The sequence below is a fragment of the Panthera leo genome, chromosome D1, assembly GCF_018350215.1.
Source record: "Panthera leo isolate Ple1 chromosome D1, P.leo_Ple1_pat1.1, whole genome shotgun sequence".
Classification (NCBI taxonomy): domain Eukaryota; kingdom Metazoa; phylum Chordata; class Mammalia; order Carnivora; family Felidae; genus Panthera; species Panthera leo.
Genome location: NC_056688.1, coordinates 68,509,992 through 68,523,754, shown reverse-complemented (window position 1 = coordinate 68,523,754; position 13,763 = coordinate 68,509,992). Strand labels below are relative to the sequence as shown.

At 51.2% G+C, this 13,763-nt stretch overlaps 1 protein-coding gene across 4 annotated transcripts in view; it reads right to left on the bottom strand.

The window, feature by feature from the left end:
• MICAL2 (microtubule associated monooxygenase, calponin and LIM domain containing 2) overlaps window positions 1-6,527 on the bottom strand; it is a 220,837-nt gene extending 214,310 nt beyond the window's left edge. For all 4 annotated transcript variants that reach the window (XM_042906713.1, XM_042906712.1, XM_042906710.1 and 1 more), the window contains exon 1: window positions 6,400-6,527. The gene's annotated coding sequence lies outside the window, so the exon portion shown is untranslated. The remainder of the gene's footprint in view (window positions 1-6,399) is intronic.
• Between the last annotated feature and the right edge of the window lie 7,236 nt (window positions 6,528-13,763).

The window sequence follows — 13,763 nt, the reverse complement described above, 5'->3', positions numbered from 1 at the left end:
AGGTCAGCAGCTCTGCCAGCCCCCCGAAGGCCCTGGGCCCACTCTGCTCCAGGCAACATCTCTCCTGGTGACCAAAAGGTCCAAGTGGCTTTTTCCTAGAACCTTTTCATGCCCCCCCCCAGACACCTCATTCTCCTGGCCCCCGGTACAAGTTAAACCCCGAGATCCTGCAAATCTTTACCAGTCACCGTCTGCACTCAGATAAGAAGCCAAGGCCAGCCTTTCAGAGTCATGAGAGCAAAGAAGTAGTTTCCGTATCTGTTATAACACATCGATGCTTCGGCAGCAAGGCCAGAACAGGATGTTCCTAAACTCCCACTCCTGCCTCTGGCGTGGCTAGGCTTCTGGACTGGGTGTGTCAGAAGCTCATGCCCGAAAACGTCCCGTAAACCTTCTCTTGTGGCAGGTTGGAGAGCAAGAGCCACTGTCCAACTCTTTGCCACCCTCCTCTTGTGCCAGCAGGAAGGACATCTGCACTGCACATCCCTCACGGCCCGGAAAGGAGAAAACAACCTGAGCCCCAAACCAGCAGGAAATAAGTCCCGATTCTGAGACTTGCCTTTACGTGTGTATTCCCCAAAGAGAAATCTGACCAAGCCTTGGAAGGAATGCAGATACAGCCAGGCCAGGTTTTCCCAGAATGAGCTACAGTAATATCTAGGTGTGTAAAGAGCACAGAGCAATTGCATTTAAGAAACGATGGCCACACCTGGCCATCAAAAAGGCTCTTCGTAGGGGACACAGAGGTGGACACTTCCTCAACAGCTGACAAAGAAGGGAAGGGTCTCAAACATCAGACTCCATGGTGATCCAGCCTTGCAGGGAAAGTTTGTTTGTGATCAGAGGGCCCATGTCCCCTATCATCCCTGCCAGCTCTGAGTTTGTGAGACCAGATGATCAGCGCTTTAGGAAGGAGGAGACTTATCAGGGCACACCAGCCATGTTTTCTACCTCCGGCGAAAATGCAGGGAGGAAAACAGAAATGGTGGAGGGAGTGGTCAGCTTCCCCCCCCCCCCACCACTCCCACCCACCACCCCTCCCAAAGTGAGGAGAGCAGGGTGTTTGACTGTCAGGCGCTCTCCCCAGAGGACAAGACAGGCCACTGGGGCCAGAAGCTTTGCCCTGCCTACCTTAACAACCATGTTATTTTGTGTTCCTCTGATATCTCAACCTCCCTGAATAGAAATGTCGAAATCAGAGCCTAACATTAGAACGATTTCATTTTAGGGAAACCAGAATGAAATTCTCAGGAAGGAAAGGGGGGCAGGTAGAATGGGAGAGGGTGAGGCTGCGTGGGTTCTATGGCTGCCTGTCTCCTAAGCCCCAGCTTTATTCCCTAAATGAGGCAGCCCAGGTATGTTAAGATAATGTCGTAAAACAAAATAAGCAAATATCAAAATGCCAATGGCTCTGTGACCTTTTCCACACACATAGCTGTACAAAATGCATGTATAACATTGTCCACCCATCCACGTTGAAGAAAATTTTTTAACTTTTTTTAATGTTTATTTATTCTTGAGAGAGAGAGAGAGAGAGAGAGAGAGAGAGAGAGCGCGCGAGAGAGAGCATGCAGGGGCGGGGGCGGAGAAGGGGAGACACAGAATCTGAAACGGGCTCCAGGCTCTGACCTGTCAGCACAGAGCCTGACATGGGGCTTGAACCCACGAGCCAGGAGATCATGACCTGAGCTGAAGTCAGACTCTCAACCAGCTGAACCACCCAGGTGCCCCGAAAATTCTCTTTTTTAAGAAGAAAAAAACCCCAAATATTTGGATTTTCCATTAGAAAAATAAAATATTTTTAGTGTTAAAAATTTGAAGAAAATGCTAAAAAGACTACTAAAGATAAAGGGAAACAAATCGACTCTTGCACGGTTATCAAAAGAAAAGGACTTAAAAATTTTTAATTTTGTTATATTTCCACCTAGCAGAAAAGACTGTCTACGTGGGGAAAAAGAAAAGAAAAACGAACAAAACAACAAAAACACGAAGAAGAAAAACCTCCTCATTCTGAGGGCTGTTTGCAGAGGGGGCTCCTGCTGGGTGCATCAGACCATCTGGAGATTCGACAAGGAATCCACAAGTGACGCACACCTTTCCTTCCCTCCGGAGCCTCCAGTGTCCTTCATTAGGATTCCCACAAAGGTGCCAGAGGTGGTACAAATTCAGACAAGACACTGAAAGGTCCCAAGCGTCCGTCTTTGGTGGTCCCAACCAGCCAGCTGCAGACGAAGAGTGACTTGAGAAGGCTCCACAGCTGGCCAGGTGTGGGGCAGGTGAGGTGGCTGGCGAAGGCACAGAGAGGAAGCGCTGTGCAGACAGAGGTGGGCAGAGGTCTCTGTGCAGCCCGAACACCAAGTGCCCGGGTGAGAATGCAGTGGTGCCTGCAGCTGACTAAGTAGGGATTCCAAGCCCTGGCAGAAATGACCTCAGAGCCTGTCAGCCCCACACATGATCCGGGAAGCCCAACTGCTGACCAGGGCACAAAGGCGGCCGTCTGGGCTCCCCACCACAAACCAGAGCGGCGCGGTGAGCCCAGAAAATAGTTCTCCTATTATTTCACGAGGTTTACAGACTGACGCTTGCTGGGGAAACCTCCACACGCGAGCAAGTCCTTTTATTTTTTTTAAACCTCTTATCTAAACACAGTCACAGGCAGCCACGCGAGCCCGGGACGGGGTTCATTCACTCAAAATGCATTTCCTGAGTGGCTACACCACTGGACGGATGCTCAGCAAGGCTCCGCCCCATCCCGGATGCCACAAGGGCATCCAGCACGGCACAGATGTGGATCCCAGTCTCAGAGGGTTTGGTGGCCGGGGGGAGGAGGTGGGCATATAAAACGGAGGGTAACGGCTGGGTAAAAGGCTGAGGGGAGACTGCTCCAGACTAAAATAGGCATAGAAGGACTAGCAACCAAATGCAGCATACAGACTTTGGATGCTGATTCAAACAGACCAACTGTGAAGGTCCTTTCTGAGACAAGGAAATCCGAATACAGACAGATAAGAGCAAAGTACTGTTAATTTTAATTACATGCAGTAGCAGCAATGTGGTTATGAAAGAAAACATTCTTTTAAAAATAGATCTATACTGGATTATATAGGGGCAAAATGACAGGATACCAGAGATTGGCTTTCAAATACTTCAGGAAGAAGGGAACCTGGGTGGCTCAGTTGGTTAAGCGTCCGACTCCTGATTTCAGCTCAGGTCATGATGTCTCTTGCTGACAGTGCGGAGCCTGCTTGGGATTCTCTCTCTCTCTACCCCTTCCCTGCTTGCACATGTGCAAGCTCTTTCTCTCTCTCTCCCTCTTTCTCTCTCAAAATAAATAAATACACTTTAAAATATAAATTAAAAAATTTAATTCAGGATAGAAGGGGAGAAAAGAGAGCGATGAAGCCAGTCTGGCATAATCTTGCTGACGATTGAAGCTAGATAATGAGTAGATGGGGCTCATTATACTATTTTCTCTCCTTTTGTGTCTGGAAATGTTCATGGATATTTTAAAATAGAGGACTGCAGTACATTGTGGTGGATAGGTTAATGAAGACCGGTACAAAAGGCTCCGGTACAGAAGGCTCAGTACAAAATACTGAGCAAAGGAGAACCAGGAAATAAGTGGGTTAAGTTTTGTAAGAGTTTTCAATGCCATGTCCTAGTGGCGTGGGAAGACTCGCTCACAAATAATTACAACAGAAGTTGGGGAATAGGAAGTATAGCAAAGAGAGATGCACATACCAGCCCTCCAAGTACAGAGCACAGCCACCAGCTTTCCTGCTTTCTTCAGTATTTAATTCACCATATAAACCTCATTCATATAGACAGAGACCAGAATCCTAGCTTGGTTACTCACTAGCCAAGCGATGGGGGGGGGGGGGGGGGGGGGAGGAGCTCTCATTTGCCCCAGTCTCAGTTTCCTCATCTATAAAATGGGGACGATCCCAGTATTCCCTTCCCTGGCACTTTAAACAACAGATACTTTTAGCCCTGGCAGGGCTTCTAGGATTAGCAAACCTTCTTACATTCCTACCCTACCCTTCTGGCCAGAATCAAGGCTCTCCACCAACAAGGCAAGACCTCTACCCTTCAGTAGCAGGCAGTGAAAGGGGCAGGTCAGTGGTTGAGAGACACCCAGATGAGGGTAGGGACCTGGGTGGAGAGAAGACATGCCCCAATTATAGGCAGAGGGAGGGTTACCCAGCTGTTCCTCTGCTCCTTCCAGCTCCTGGGAATGGGCCTCCGACGACCACAGCTAAAACCAACCTTAGTCCATAAGATGCTTTTTACTAAAGTACAACTGGTTGGTATCTGGCTAATCATGATTTGCTTTTAAGGAGAGGGATGAGCAGAAAGCCTGGGATGAGCTCTGGGACTGAAGGAAGGAAGGAGTCAGGGACCAGAGTGATGTCATTGTTTTTTTTTTTTTTTTATAAAGGTATGCTCACGCTGAGGATCTCAATCATCTTACAACCATAACCTCAACAACTGCCCCCCAGCCCCGCCCCGGCAAATAAAACAAACAAAACTAGAATCAGATCTGGGGTAGAGGTTATTCCAGGTAATAGCCCTCCTAGACAGTCCCAGGAGCCAACTCTCAGGGGTGAGACCAAGTCAGTGGCAGAGGCAGGCTCTCCTCCTTCACACCCCCCCCCCCCCCAGATAACACCCAAACACCAGCCGCTAATCCCTCCCCATCTCAACCTGACCAACACCAGCCACTCATCCCTGACTGGAGGACAGACTGAGCAAGCTGTCTGCAGGTTGAACAACCTGGGTTAACCAGGGTCAGTTCAAGTGCGTTGCCAAAGCAGGAGCCCCCGAATCTTTGGACAGAATCTTTTCAGAGGCCACGAGGCTCCAATCGGCACACAGTGGAGGTGTGATTCTGTAGCACCTCACTTTCCACAGCCACAGGGCAGCAGGAAGAGCACTGGGTTTAGTTCTGGCAGAGCCTGGTTCAAATCCTACCTCAACCACTTTCGGTGGGACCTTGGGCACTTACCCTACCTGAGTCTAAAATGAGGACAGAAAAACAGAGTTTTTGGAGAGCAACCACACAATCTGCTGCAAAAGTGCCACAGGACAGGATCTGTCAGTAGGTACTTCGTAAATCTGCCTTCTGCCTGAAGGCAACTTCCTACTGCAAAAAGAGTCTTCAGAATATCGGGGGCTTCCCTGGAGACTTGAGGCCCCCTTGCTGGGTTTGCCTCCCCTGCCAAGAAGACAAGAACAGAACTGGCCCAGGTGCCAGAGCCCCCAGGCACATAAACATCAGAGGGCCAGCCAGCTACTGGCTTTCTTCCTGAGGGACCTGCCCAGAAGGGGGCCAGTTAGTGACTTCACCCTTCACTGAAACCACAGAAGACTATCGTGAGAAAGCGGGACTGACAGCAAAAGGGTCCATACACTGCCACCCCAAGCCCCCTAAGGCCTGAGAGGCTTCCAGAGAAAAGCTCTCTTGGCCTTAAGAACCAGGTTACAGAATTAACAATGTGGAAGGAGACACACGTTTACTCTGGTTTCAACACGCCTCTTCCCCATCCAGCAAAGGCGATTCCTTGCTCTGCCGGGAGGGAGGCCGGCCTAGGATAAAGTTAACCCTATCCGCTCCAGTCTGGAAGCCAGGTAAATTGTGGCAGGGACTTCGGGCAAGACCGCACTTCCCCTCAGAGCCAGTCTGGCAACAGCAAGGCAGGCGCGGCAGATGCCCGGTGGGGTGCTCCCGAACCTGGGTGCGCTTGGGCTGCGCCTGGGCTGCAGGGGGCGGGGGGGGGGGGGGGGGGGGGCAGGGTATGCGGCAGAGAGAGGACTGCGCCACGGCCCCCTGGCCACCTCCACCACCCGCCCCGGACTCAGTCCCAAACCCAGCCCGCAGGAGGCCAGGCAGGCCACTGCCATTTGGCCCAACCTAACTTCCTGTTGTTAAGGAGGGAGGAGAACTGGGGCTGGGTAGGGGAGTGCCCAGTGAAGAGCCGGGAAAGAGCATGAACAGAGCGGAGCCCAAATTATGGGAAAGCAAAGTTTGGGAATGATCTGCCCCGGTGTCATGCGGTACTACGGGCGCGTGGCGCCCACTCTGTGTTGACGTTTGGGGATTTTCTAGGCTTAGAATTACAAGGTTTGGTTGTTGGGGAGGAGTAAGAGGTAGTTCGGGCTAGAGTGGCAAGTTTTAATTGCGTTCTAATCGATTCCGAGACCTATCGGGCAGCCCCGGCCTCCCTGGGGCAGGGCCACCTGCTTGCCGGGCTCCCCGCGGGGTGGGTTTGAGGCAAGAGATGCTGCGGCCGCACCTGACTCTCCCCGGCGCGGGCCAGGGCGCAGAGTCCAGGCTCGGCTGCCCACGGTCCCCACCCGCCCACCCTCCCTGGAGCCCGGTTCCCCACCCCACCCCCTTACCGAGATCTGCGCCGGCCGCCGAGCCTCGGGTTAGCTTCTGCGTTCGCCTCGAGCCGCGGACGCGGCGCTCAGGACCCGCAGGCGGCCTGCGGAGCTGGGAGCCACCGAGGCAGCCCCGCGCAGGCTTAGCCGGGCTAGCGCCTGCAGTTCTGCTCGGCGCGGCCAACCCGGCTGGTAGCCGCCCCCATCGACGGCGCGGCCAATGACAGAGCAGCCGGGGGCGCGGCCCGCCCGCGATCGGAGGCCCGCGGCCAATGGCAGTGCGGCGTGGAGCCCACCCCCGTTCCACGCCCGCTCCGCCCCCATGGGGCCAGCTGTCACCGAGTATGCCGCGGGCGCACGTGGGCTGTAGCCTGCCCCCAGCGCGGGGAGCCCCGGGCGCTCCCACCCAGACCAGCGGAGGGCCAATGAAGGCAGGGCGTGATGGTGCTGCTAGATGAAAACCTGGGCGCTAGAACCTTAGTGTGAAGGAAGAGGCTGGGGCTGGGCCTCTGCTCCTTGGCTTGAGCAGCTGGAAAGCAAGCCTCAGCTTCCCCTTTTGAAAGTGCGGGAGCAGCATGGCACTTCCTGTAACGGTCGTGGACCTCCCTTCTTGCTTTGCTCCTTGACTACCCTGGGCTTCCGCAAACGTCCTAGCTAATAGGCTCTTCCTTTCACCTGGACTGGCCTTGCTTCGAATACAGCTGGTGGGAAGAGGAAGGGTAGTACAGACCACCTGTGTTACCTTCGTCAAAATCACCGAAGCACCCTGTTCTCTTGGCTGTCAGATGACTACCTTAATCTCTGCTCTGCCCACGCTCCTGGGTTGCCCAGACCCCCTCAGCTCCAGAGGGCACCATCCACAGAAAATACAGTGTGAACAGCGTGGGGCCTAGCGAGGGGTGCAAAGCGACTCCGTAAGCGGCAAATACTACACATAGCTTGTGCAGGACTTCTCCAGTATAGCAGAGATCACGAAACAGGGATCCCAGGGGCAGGAGCCATATCTTGGTCACCTCTGAGACCCAGGGCCTATCACTGGCTTGGCCCCAGGTAGGCATCAATAAAGGTTTTTGGAACTGAGCTGACCAGGGAGAGAACAGGCAAGCTTGGGCAGTGAGAAAACAGTGTTGTGGCTCCAGGCTGCTGGAGTTTCCACAGCACGGGACCACCCTCTAGAGACACTACGTTCCCTTGCCAGGCAAGTACCAACAGAACAGTTGGCCCCCATCAAACCCGGGGTTTATTTTGTTCTCTCTGCTCCTTACCAGGTGATCCTACTCCAGGCCTTTTGAGTTTTCCCAGGGATTGTCCTACCCGGTAGTTCTCTTGGCATCTTTCGAGTTCAATCAACTTCCTGCAAATAAGCCTCAGCAAAAGCCGCCCCTGCTCCGTGTGTAAAACAGCAGTGGCTCCCAGAGGGGCAGCTCTCCACTCAGAAAGAACTCCCCCTGTGAGGCCAGTTGATGGAGTGTTTTCTGGGCACGTTTTCTCATTGAATCCTGAGTATGGCTCTGTAAGGTACGTATCTTTATTATCCTTCCCTTTAACAGATGTGGAAACTGAGACTCAGGGAGGCAAAGTAACTTGTCAAGGTCACATGGTTAATAGGTAACAGAGTTGGAATTTGAGCCCAGAGCTATCTGATTCCAGAATGTGCATGCCTAACCACAGTGCGCTGGGGCCGCTACAGTCCTGCCCGTGCCTCTGGAGCACTGGACAGGCCACGTCTATCTCTAAAGGAACTGCTCTGGGGCCTGACCTGCCCAAACATTCCATTGAGCTCAGGCCTGGGCACTGTCAGGGCGAGAGATGAGAGCAGCCTGGCCCTGCTTTATTCACACACTGATATAGGAAACCCTAGACAGAGAGGAGCTTCAGGAGACACCCTCACCACAAAGCCTCAGTGGACACAGGGCCTCTTCCTTCTGGCCTGTGTCTGAGACACCCATGTTGGGGATCTAGCTGGAGATAGTCATTCATTCAATTCACAAATGCTATTGCCAGCTGAAGCTGAATGTGTTTCCTGCATTCATGTAACTCATGCTTCATAAGCATAAGTACAAGGTGTTATGGGAACTGTATTCTATATTACTTTTATGTGTTTTTTTTTTTATAATTCCAATCACCTTATCTCTAGCACAATGTTCTCCAAGTTAAATTTAACACTACTTCAGGAGCACTTTGGGCCAACCAAGTTTTGCAAGATAGCACTGTTCAGTATAGAAGTTTGATTAGCTCAAAAAACTGAAACTTACCAGTGCCTTTCTAGACTCTTCCTCTCTTCTCCCCCACCCTACTCCCACCCAATCTCTTTAACTCTGGGGCTTGGGTAAGAAAGACCCTTGCTAGGTGAGCTTTTAGGGCAAGCTGGGAGCTGATGGGGGCTAACTGCGTGGATGAGGATAAGCCTCGGGACTTCGCAAGCCAGTGGCCAGGGCCCCTCACCACCACACACAAGACACCCTTCCTGGCCATCTCCCCAAAGGGTGGATAGAAAAAGAGACAGGAGACAATGCCACCCCCTCTGGACAGAGCAGTAACCATGGCATATCCTGCTGGACTGGTGTCTGGGAGTTTATACAACTGAGCTCTTCAAAGAGAAGGCCATGCAATGTTAGAGCTGACCATGGAGGAAATATCAGCTAAGCCCCTCACTTAACAGATTAAAGAAATAGAAAAATAAACGGAGCTGCAGGGAAGGGAAGGTGCTCGTGAGTGTCACGGTGCGTGGGAGTGGGTTCCAGGTCTCTAACGCCCCCGCCTCACTCCTAGCACGCAGGCAAGCTCACACTCCTTGTGCCGTGGCTCAGTATGCTATATTTAATAATAATCTCTTCCTCAGCCCACTCTGTCAGGACGGAGAATGTGTGCTGGTGAAGGTTGTCTGGGAGATACAGATGGCCACATTAGCATCAGAGGGAGGGAGAGAAGGAAGGCCCAGATTCATCCCTAAAAATATCTGCATCTCAGACTGGAAGCGATGGGTTTACCAGCACATACGTGCCTCCCTGGAAAAAACTTCAGCTGGTGATCTCCGTCATCATTGGTTATCTACCTGATGGGTTCTGAAAAGGCTCTGGGGGTGTTAGGGCTGGCTTCTTTTTATTTCCAGCCTAGCAATTTGCTTGAAGGTCAGAGTTGAACTAAGTGGATTCCTTTTTTTCCTTTTCAAAGTTTTATTTAAATTCTAGTTAGTTAACATACAGTGCGATATTGTTTTCCAGGGTAGAATTCAGTGATTCATCACTTACATACAATACCCAGTGCTCATCACAAGTGCCCTCCTTAGTAACCATCACCCATCTAGCCCATCCCCCAGCCACCTCCCTCCATCAACCCTCAGTTTGTTCTCTGTCATTAAGAGTCTCTTGTGGTTTGTTTTCCTCTCTTCTCTTCACCCCCTTCCCATATGATCATCTGTTTTGTTTCTTAGATTCCCCATTACCTGGATTCCTGAAGCAGAGATTTTCTGTGGGGGAGCCAAGGTGCCTCTCACGGCATTTGAATGGCAGGAAAAAGAGATATACCACCTGTGTCTCCCCGTCCAAATGAAAAAGGGTCCAGGACCTCAGACCTCTTCCTCCTGTACTGATGTTCCAGGAAAGCTGGTTCTCATCAGCTTCATCCCCACACTGCTACCAAAAGCCTTTGGGCTTTCAGAAGAAACAGGAAGACTGGTATCTATACAAAGTCCAATGACCTTCTTAAATGATGACAAAAGGCAGACTGGTCCCAGGCCACCTTAGGAGCTATGTTTGGAGAAGGACTTCCTAAGCCAGGAAGTGGAAACATTTGTGCCTCCCTCAAACAGTGTATGAGAAGCAAGATCACTAGGTCCTTGTTCTAGCCCGTTATCTTCCTGATAGGGCTCTGAATGCTCCATTTTCCATAGAGAAGACATATAAATGTTTTCAAGGTCCGTAGGAACTCATCAGGCCTACCACATTTTCGGTGGGTTTTCCAGAGACAGTTTGGGGGAGAAATGGCACCTGTCAAAATCAGTAATGCCTGTAGCTCTTTGGGGACTGTGTGCATGTTGGCAGCAATGATGGGAAAGTCAGTGCTGGAGAGCTGAGAGCAGGAAGGAGATGAAATCCCAACCAGAGCAAATAGAGACAGAGAGTGGGTGTGCAGAGGGTGAGACATGGGATTATGAAAGTTGTCTATCCCCAGGCCCAGATACCCTGGGGAGTGTATATGCCTGTGTGTCTGTGTGCACACGTGCAAGCTCAAAGCCAACTGTGAAATACAAGGACATAAGTCTGGTCCTTAGAGACACAAGAGGTGAAACAATGCTATAAAACCCATTGCATCCTCCAGGCAGGCTGGGCCACACCTGCAGCTCAGGCAGACTCGCGTTCATGCAAACCTGCCACCCATTCTAGAGCACACTGCTGAAATTGCACGGAGCTAGGGAAGCCGCTTCCAAATCCTCCATAGTGCAGCTGGCAAGGAGCAAGGACAGGGATACTTTTCTCTGTTCCAGCTCATGGAGGGGACTCACTCAAGTTTATCTGTCCATCCACCCCCCCACCCACCCATCCATTCATCATATATCCACCCCATAAATATGTACAGTGCAGTTATTCTAAGAGACGTTCTAGCTAAGTAATTAGTAACATAGTCTCTGAAGTCAAGATGCCTGCGTTTGAATCTCAGCTCTGCCATGTGTTAACTGTGTGACCCTGGGCAAGTGACTTAACCTCTCTGTACAGCAGGCTCCTCACCTATAATAGGGGAATAGTAATAGAGAGATGTGTGCATACTACAGTGACTGGTACATAGTATTTATGTATAAATGTTTTTAAATAAAGTAAATGAGGGGTGATATTAATAAGGATGTAGGGAACTAGAGTCTCTAAGAGGCATCATTATAAGCAACTCCAGATCAGGGACACAGCCACTCCCATCTCTAAACTTGTGTGTTTGAAGAGAGTACGATTATCATCCACACCTTAGAGATGAAAAAATGGAATCTTGCAGAAGTGAAGTCACTCCCTCAAGCTCTCGCAGGAACCAGCATATGGCAGGGTGAATCTGACTGGCTGACGTGTGAGCCTGTGCTCTGTACATATTCCCGGCTACCAGACTGGGCACAGCTCCCAGGCCTGGCCAACACCAGAGCCCCAGTGGTGACTGGTCCAACAGATGTGCCCATGGTCCAAGCGGATTTCGCCTTCAGGACCAGTGTGTAGATAGAGCTATCTCTTTCCGAAGAAGTCAAGGCTAGCTGTCAGCCTGTTCCCCATGCAGAAGAGACCCAACCACAATAGGAGAGAAAGAGATTCCTATGATTGCAGAGACCAGAAGTGAGATCCCCAACAACCTTTCTTTGCAATTCTCTTGGTTCTGCCTTCCTCTGAGTTGGCTTTGTCTTCAGTCTGGTTTTCCTCATTGTAGCTACTGCCAATAGCTCTTGTTGCCACCAGCAACCTTATCCAAAAGAGAACATTTCCGGCCCAGCATTCCAAGCAGGAGTCCTAAGACCCACTCTGCCTGGATTGCATCACATGCCCACCTGAACTCTTAGGGTAAGCAGAGGACTGGAATGTGCTGATTGGCTGTGCAGGGCGGGGCCCCTGCCTAGCTCTGGGGGGACTCAGCCTCCCCTGAGACACCAGGTTGCGCGGGAGGGAGGCCGTCGCTTGATCGAAAGCAGAGTACAGTTAGGAAGGGAAGGAGGGACACACAGCCATGTGCTGGGTTGGTACAGATCAGGGCACATATGAACTCTCAGAATGAATTCGTGCTTTTTGTCTCTCAGAGAGTCATGTCATTCTGACCTCCCCCCGTCCACACTGTACCCCCACCTGCCCCACATACCAACCCCCGTTAAGCTTCTAAGTGCAGTGCATCCTGTAGTAAATACATTTTAATTAAAATCGAATTCCTGCCCAACTGCTTTTCTGTTCAAATCTTTCCCCTCAATGCAGTTCAGATGGCATTAGACTGCGCAGTGCAACCTGACCCCTGATGGGTTCAGAACGGCTTGTTCTCCCCTTGTCAGAGGAGTGCAGTATGCAGGGGCGCTCGGTATCACCGTGATGGAGCTGGAGCCCCGGGACAGAAAAGCCTGAGCAAGCCACACAGGTCAAATCCTGGTGGAAAGTGTTCAGGCTCCAGCAACCTGTCTGCAACCTCTGCTGTCCATAATGGTGTGACTTCCAGCAAGCCAGTTAATGAAGAGAATAGCCCTTACTCATAAGGGGAGAGTAGGGAGCAAATCAGATGACAAACGTGAAGGCTTATTGTTGACCTCATTAAATGTCAGTTGCTTTCTCCCCTATTTGTGAGTGTGGCGATTTTATTTCATGGCAACTTGCTTGGGGTTGCCATGAACCCCCTTGGGGTTCCCAGAACACCCTTTCCTGGAGGGTTCCAAGCAAGCACCAGCCCCTAGGAGACTAGGAAGGTGAAAGGGACAGCAGGCTGCGGGCGCGCCGGGAAGGTCAGTGCCGGGCTTCAGGCGCCACTGCCGCGCATGCGTGTTGTTGATGGCGTAGGGGGCAGTAGCTGGGCTCCTGGCGGTAGCTTCCTCCAGCAACCCTGAATCCGGGGCCCCTGCTCATGCACCAATTTGGCAAAATGCACAAGCTGCTTCTAAGGGTCACTGCATCGTTAAGGTTGTGAGTGGTGAGAAATAAATACAAATCCCAGCTTCTCCTCAAGGGTTCCGGGTTGCCCGGGTTCGAGTTTCCTCTTAATTTCTCCCACTCCCATCCAAATTTTCTTCCCACTTACCAGCTCTGCCAAAGGATACAACTTTGGGCCCACCAGCCGACACGAGGTGCCTGCTTTCCATAGACCATTGTGTTGTGAACTCCAGTCCCTATGATCATACCTTATTCCAGATCCCATGCATGATCCTGCTTCCCTGATCAATCCCTGGTATGATGGTAAATAAAACTGCCACTTCTTGTAAGCCGACCACGGGCACATGCATTATTATTCTTCACAACATCCACATAGGACTGTGAGAATTTCTGAGAATTACTGACTGAGACTATTGACGCTATTTTACACTTTTTATATTAGGGTTCCAGATAAGTGAAACCAATAGGAGATATATAGAGACAGATAGACAAATGGATTCATTATGAGAAATTTGCTCATGTGATTATGGAGACTAAGTAGTCCCACAATCTACCCTTTGCAGGCTGGAGACCCAGGAAAGCCAGTGGTGTAATTCCAATCTGAATCTGAAGGCCTGAGAACCAGCCAGCCGAAGGCAAGAGTCATAGAGTCGTGCCTCCTCCAAGGGCAGGAGAAGACCAATGCTCCAGTTCAGCAGTCAGGCTAAGAAGTGAATTCCCCCTTCTACTGCCCTTTTGTTTTACAGGCTCTCAAGGCATTGGATGAGGTCTGCTGACATTGGGGAGGGC